The sequence below is a fragment of the Ostrea edulis genome, chromosome 2 (genome assembly GCF_947568905.1).
Source record: "Ostrea edulis chromosome 2, xbOstEdul1.1, whole genome shotgun sequence".
NCBI lineage: Eukaryota > Metazoa > Mollusca > Bivalvia > Ostreida > Ostreidae > Ostrea > Ostrea edulis.
Window position 1 is genome coordinate 93,205,027 of NC_079165.1, and position 7,214 is coordinate 93,212,240.

A 7,214-nucleotide genomic window follows, 5' to 3' on the forward strand; every position below is an offset into this window, starting at 1 on the left:
GTAATATGTTAACCATTGACGCACGCCCCTAGAAACTTACAGTGCAAGTGATTCCGCTATGGGATCTGGAGGAGGTGGGAGTAGATCGGAATTCGAGAAAATCACACAAAGGTAGACTTTCAAAAATGAATATTCAGAAGAGAACATTTTCGAAACAAATTATAACATGAAAATCACCAAACAGAGAGAGAGAGGGGGGGGGGAGAGAGAGAAATCAACGTTACATTTGTAGCCCTTGAAGCAATTTCAATAGTTTTTCCAACCAGTTTTTTTTTTTCAGTTTTACAACATGCCGCACGTGTTATTTGGTCACATAGAAGAAATTTTCACCCTGTACAACTTTTATTCTAGTATAGTTTCACAAAGCATTCAATGCAGAAAGTAGCAATCATCCCGACGCTTTGATCCTCTGGCGTCATCTTGAAAATTCACATTTGTGTCTTGAATTGTAACTATATTGCACAAAAAAGATTGTAAAAGTCATTTAATCGGAGATAAATAAAAATATATCAGGTATAAAAACATCACAAAAGATTTATGATTGAGAGAAAGAGTTAAAAAAATGAGTACACAAAACTTGAGGGAATGTTAGTGGGGTCATTATAAGGTCTTCAACTGAATGATGAATATGATATCAATATTGATAATGATAATAATAACATAAATACATGCAGATAACATTTTGCAATAAAAAATCGTACTTAGAAAGTTACACATCTTTCCATGCATAAATAGAACTAAATTACCCAAGGCGGATTAATTTCATAATGAAAAAAATATATGCTAATATTAAAAAATCATTATTATCATTTCAAATAATACAAAGAATAGTCCACCATGAATATAACCGGAATTGAAGAACGAGGGGAGATTTACAACACAGTAGATTTCCCTTGGGATAATCTGATACCCCACTATATCCTATATAGTTACCTGGCTGTGGGGGAGATATTTTTTCCAGTGGGACTATTACATGTATATAGTTACCTGGCTTTGGGGGAGACATTTTTTCCAGCGGGACTATTACATGTATATAGTTACCTGGCTGTGGGGGAGACATTTTTTCCAGTGGGACTATTACATGTATATAGTTACCTGGCTGTGGGGGAGACATTTTTCCAGTGGGACTATTACATGTATATAGTTACCTGGCTGTGGGGGAGACATTTTTGGAGACATTTTTTCCAGTGGGACTATTAAATGTATATAGTTACCTGGCTGTGGGGGAGACATTTTTTCCAGTGGGACTATTACATGTATATAGTTACCTGGCTGTGGGGGAGACATGTTTCCAGCGGGACTATTACATGTATATAGTGACCTGGCTGTGGGGGAGACATTTTTCCAGTGGGACTATTACATGTATATAGTTACCTGGCTGTGGGGGAGACATTTTTGGAGACATTTTTTCCAGTGGGACTATTAAATGTATATAGTTACCTGGCTGTGGGGGAGACATTTTTTCCAGTGGGACTATTACATGTATATAGTTACCTGGCTGTGGGGGAGACATGTTTCCAGCGGGACTATTACATGTATATAGTGACCTGGCTGTGGGGGAGACATTTTTTCCAGTGGGACTATTACATGTATATAGTTACCTGGCTGTGGGGGAGACATGTTTCCAGCGGGACTATTACATGTATATAGTGACCTGGCTGTGGGGGAGACATTTTTTCCAGTGGGACTATTACATGTATATAGTTACCTGGCTGTGGGGCAAACATTTTTTCCAGCGGGACTATTACATGTATATAGTGACCTGGCTGTGGGGGAGACATTTTTTCCAGTGGGACTATTACATGTATATAGTTACCTTGCTGTGGGGGAGACATTTTTTCCAGTGGGACTATTACATGTATATAGTTGCCTGGCTGTGGGGGAGACATTTTTTCCAGTGGGACTATTACATGTATATAGTGACCTGGCTGTGGGGGAGACATTTTTTCCAGTGGGACTATTACATGTATATAGTTACCTGGCTGTGGGGTAAACATTTTTTCCAGCGGGACTATTACATGTATATAGTTACCTGGCTGTGGGGGAGACATTTTTTCCAGTGGGACTATTACATGTATATAGTTACCTGGCTGGGGGGGGGGGAGACATTTTTCCAGCGGGGTACTACATGTATCTAACCAGATGAGTATGGAGACAGGCTACTATATACAACAGTAGCCAAGTGGTTAAAGGTATACACGCGATGGAAAAGGCGATTTTTTTTCTAAAACAAAAAGATAAAATGAACAAAGAAACGTGTTGTTTACTTTAAAACAACATTTTCCACAAATTTACGAATAATTAATCATTGTAATAACAAAGTAATTAGGCGTTTTCTGCAATTATTAAGTTACTGCCTTTTCATGAATATGAATGAAGGAAGTGCGTATTTAAGCTCAACGCGCATGTCCGCGGGAAATCAGATGGAAGAAGAGGTATGTGCTATTTGTTTACTTTTTCGACTTTGAAAAGAGGGTCATTTGAATATTTATCTTTACGTAGGACATTGTTAACACTGGCAGCTTTAATAGATAACCATCTTATAAAAATAAGACGATTGCCATCTTAGATCTCGACTAGTACGATGTTTTGAACTACAAACATAGCCATGTGTACTTTGCTTCACGAAACATATGGGGCACCGAAGGGGAAACATACACTCCTTGCTGAATATAGATCTATTTTGTAACGTCAAGAGTTGTTAGAGTCAATTTACGCTTTAAAAAAACAATAACGCATGTTGGTTTTGACAAATTGATGAAACACATTCTCATAAAATACTACCCCCTTCCAAAAACAATGTAAACCATGCATTTACTATTCACACATACAATGTAGGCCAATATAATATAATATACTCGTGGTACTAGAGCTTTATAAACGTGCAATGCATTGTAATTTAATTGTCTCTCTTACATGTATTTTTTCTTCTTCCAAAGCTGGTGCTATATTTATTATATTACCCATTTTTACAATTAATAAATTCCAGTAAGGCGTATATATTTATATTATATAGATCTAAATATATAAGAATGCTACAGAAGTTTCATTGGTATTCACAAGAATTCCACGTTGTAAATAAATGTAAAAGTCCATTAAGACCAAGTGTATGTCCTAGAACAAAATTAGATGGGAGAGCAACTCAACCTCAAGCCCAATAAGGGAGGGGGGGGGACAAAAGGCACAAAGCCGCACCATAGGCCCACACAGTGGAGATGTGGTAGTTCTTGCTCATTAAGAGAGATAAAGGGACTGAGTACATATAAAAGACAAAGTAATTTTTTCCAATGAAATTGATGTATGCAAAATGCTTTTCATATAATTAAAACATAAATCATTGACTTTAATAATTATGTGTTGCAGGTACACATAGAAATAACAGATGAGGAAAGACCAGAATTGCTAATACAGCTGACATTTCTTCCAAAACATTGATTATGCAGCAGGTCTGACAAGGGGATTTAATCCTCATCCCTATGATCAAATACAGTTGGAGGCCAGCTGTTTAGATCTGCCTAAACAGATAGAGGGTCAAATGGGTGTCAGTCTCAGTACCCTGCAAGTTTAACATGCTGAATATATCTTTACAAATGCACTGGCTAACTTAAATTTGATATAACAGTCAGCTTGTTCAACAACTACAAAAGTACTATCAGATACTATATTGATTGTAGGATTTCTACTTCTAGTCCTTCATGAGCTGGTGCTTCAAATGTATGCTTTGCCACAGGATGAAGATTACAACAAGGGTATGGTGCACATTAGAAGTTTTATCCTCTTGAGATCATGGGTGCCTTGGTGTTGGATTGAGGCGGGTCATTCAAAGTTGTGTGTGGGCAATACAAGATAAATACCCAGACCAGTATACTGGATATATTCCATCGAGACTTTAGAATTTTGTTTTCTATGCTGAGAAAATAATTAAAACAGAATTTCATATTCAATGACTTTCTTTTTTATTTTCATGTAAATGGGAGACTATTAAAATTGCCATGTGACTCCAAACATTACTGCACCCTTGAAAAAATTTAAAAACAAAATATGTTTGTGAAACACTAGTGGTAATAAAGAACAAGTAAAGTAAAACAAGGTCAAAAACTTTGGTACCAAATCAAAATGATAAAGTTTTAGTCAAATTCCAAGGTCAAAGATCATGTTAATAATTGAAATGTCTTTCCAAAAATAATTTATATACCAAATTCCTTAAAAGTACTCCCAAGGTCACAACGTTGGTACCAAAAAAGGGTCTTGTCTGTCACCTGAATACTAGTGAAAAAGTATCACTACTTCCATGGGCTAGGAAAACTAGAAAAAAATTCCTGTTCTGAATATCTAAGCTAAATTTTAATGTTCAGCAACAGTATAAAACAAGATATGTTCTTAAAACTTCACTGCCTCCAAATGTGCAAATACTGATGAAAGGCTTAAATAAATAATAGGTGTATTAACATTAAAACATCAAAAGATATCACTAATTTGGACTCATCATAATCAATCAATCATAACCCTGGGTTTTGATTGAAATTCACCATTTTTTTGCACATCATTTTCTGCTATTCCTAAGCATGCATTTAGATGTTATACAGTATTAGCAAACTTGCACATAAATACTATATACTAAGTTTGACCCCACCCTGGGGTCAAAACCCCTACTCTGGGGATCATCAAATTTACAATTTTGGTAAAAGACTACTTGCTCTATCCATTTAGTTTCAATTTTGTATCAATAACACTAAAGATGTTATTCATGTGTCAAACATTGGATATTTGATCTCGCCCCTAAAATAATTTGTCAGATTATAAGTAATAAGATCAATAGATATTCTACTTGGAGAAAACATTTATTTTCAACACATGGCAATTGGATGCTTTGATGTCTTCTACTGTTATATGAAAACTATGTATTGAATTACAAGAAATATGCCCAGTCTATAAAGTAATGTCAATGATGTGTTTAAAACTTTGGTAGCAGAAAAATATTACTACAGTCTACCTACAGCAAATTTAATATTGTATAGACACTGTCATATAGTTTTGAAATATGTTCATGTCACTCTGAATAGGAGTCAATTTTCAAATCTGGATTTCTTATCCTCTTCTAATTGAGTGGAAGTTGAAACTTGGATAGTATGTTTCATCATCATCTCCTTTTAAAGTGCCAGATTCCTCTGATATGTCAATACTCAATCTAAAAAAACAAGAATATCAGTAAATCTGATGGATGCTCCCCAAATTGCAACTTAACTTCATATGATGAATGACTTGCACAGTGATCAATAACTGTTGAAATATTGTTGAAAGGAAGGTTTCTTTACATATGTGAGGTGTGTTGAGTGATGTTGACTTTCAGAGACCTTGGTCCAAAAGATCAATAACTGTTGAATGTTGAAATATAGTGGAAATCCGAAATGAAGTATTTTCATCTATATGGTATATGTTCTGATTGACCTAGACCTTTACAAAATGACCTTGAGTGACCTTTGTCTGAAAGACATTTGCTTATTACTTATTTGTAGGATATACAATGTACCTGTTCAAAAACTGATGAAATAAAAAACTTTTTACTTATGTAAGGTATATGTTTTGAGTGATCTTGGCCTTTCCAAAATGACTTTGGTTCAAAAGTCCTTGTCTCAAGGAATATTTGTGATCAATATCTGATGAGAGGTTTAGGATATGGGAACTTCTATATAAAAAATTGTTGAAATAAGGAAAGTTTATGTGTCCTGAGTGACCTTGACCCTCCCAAAATAATCTTGAAAGTCCTTGTCAAGGAACATTTTTTATTAATTATATCAATTTCTGATGAAAAGTTTAGGAGATATGAGCTTGGACAGACAGATGGACAGATATAACAGCGACTATATGCTCTCAAAGGAAATGTTTGGGAAGCATAAAAACTGTATCAAGTGCAAGGTGAAGATAACGAACAGTGATCAATCTCATAACTCCTACAAGCAATACAAAATAGATAGTTGGGCAAACACGGACCCCTGGACACACCAGAGGTGGGATCAGGTGCCTAGGAGGAGTAAGCATCCCCTGTTGACCGGTCACACCCGCCGTGAGCCCCATATCCTGATCAGGTAAACGGAGTTATCCGCAGTCAAAATCAGTGTGCCAAGAACGGCTTAACAATCGGTATGAAACACGTCAGACAGCATTTGACCCAATGCGAGGTTGTATTGACGAACTAGATCGTTATAACGTCCATAGAATTTGCGAAATGCTGACTTCAATCGAGACTGTTGAAATTCCTGTACCATCAACTTGTTTGTCAGTAGCTTACCTCGATTTAAAAACTGACTATACTCAGAACAAGCTCTTGCATATCGAATCAGTTGAGATATATAAACACCATGTGCAGGTGATACTGGAATATTGCTACATAAATGTGGGAAGTTGACGATGGAGAAGCTGAAATCATCCCGTTTTTCATACAGTTGAGTTGTTAGTTTGCCGTTAATGTCTACTTTCAAGTATCAAGAATTTCAAAAAGGCACAGTCAAGCACATCTTCAGTGTATCCATATTAAGCAACTGTACAAAGTTTGAAGAACGTTGATCAAGTTAGAGGTGTGAGAGGAGTTGATTACACAAAATAGGTATCATATCACTGGGATACCTACCCCCCCCCCCCTTTCACTATTTTATAAGCCCACGCTGTGCAACCCAGCCCCAGCCAACAAATATGGAAGAATTTTTATCTGAACTTACACAAAATTAACTACCTTAGATTCAGGATCAACACATATATAATTACTGATACTCACTCAAATGGATTCAGAAAGGATGATGCACAGTTTGGTGTTCTTACTGTACAGAAAAAGTTTTGGTTTTTTTGTATCATTTTCATTAGATTTACATCATCTATAATGGAAATCAATTGAAAATGTAAATTGCTTTGGAAAGGTATCTTAAAAATCTTTTTTAATTATAAGATTGAATACCAGAATATCATAATATTACTGTAAAATAAATGCTTTAATTGCATGTACATGCAATTATTTACACATACTCAACACGCACACACATCTCTTCTTTTGATTCATATTTTTGCTATTCAGATAGTGTCAGTTCCATACCTGATTGATGGGCCTGGCTCGAACTCTTCAACACCTGACACTCCTCTGTAAAATAAAGTACATTTGACCAAGTACTAAAATTTTTCTTTACAAAAGAAACATCAATGTACTATGTATAAGTATATAAACT

At 35.6% G+C, this 7,214-nt stretch overlaps 1 long non-coding RNA gene across 1 annotated transcript; it reads right to left on the reverse strand.

The window, feature by feature from the left end:
- Nucleotides 1–4,753: 4,753 nt before the first annotated feature.
- On the reverse strand, nt 4,754–6,827 carry LOC125678286 (uncharacterized). The gene is made up of 2 exons (XR_007371464.2): nt 6,773–6,827; nt 4,754–5,188 (listed from the first exon to the last, which is right to left on the reverse strand). It is a non-coding gene; the product is annotated as an uncharacterized LOC125678286 (long non-coding RNA).
- Nucleotides 6,828–7,214: the final 387 nt, after the last annotated feature.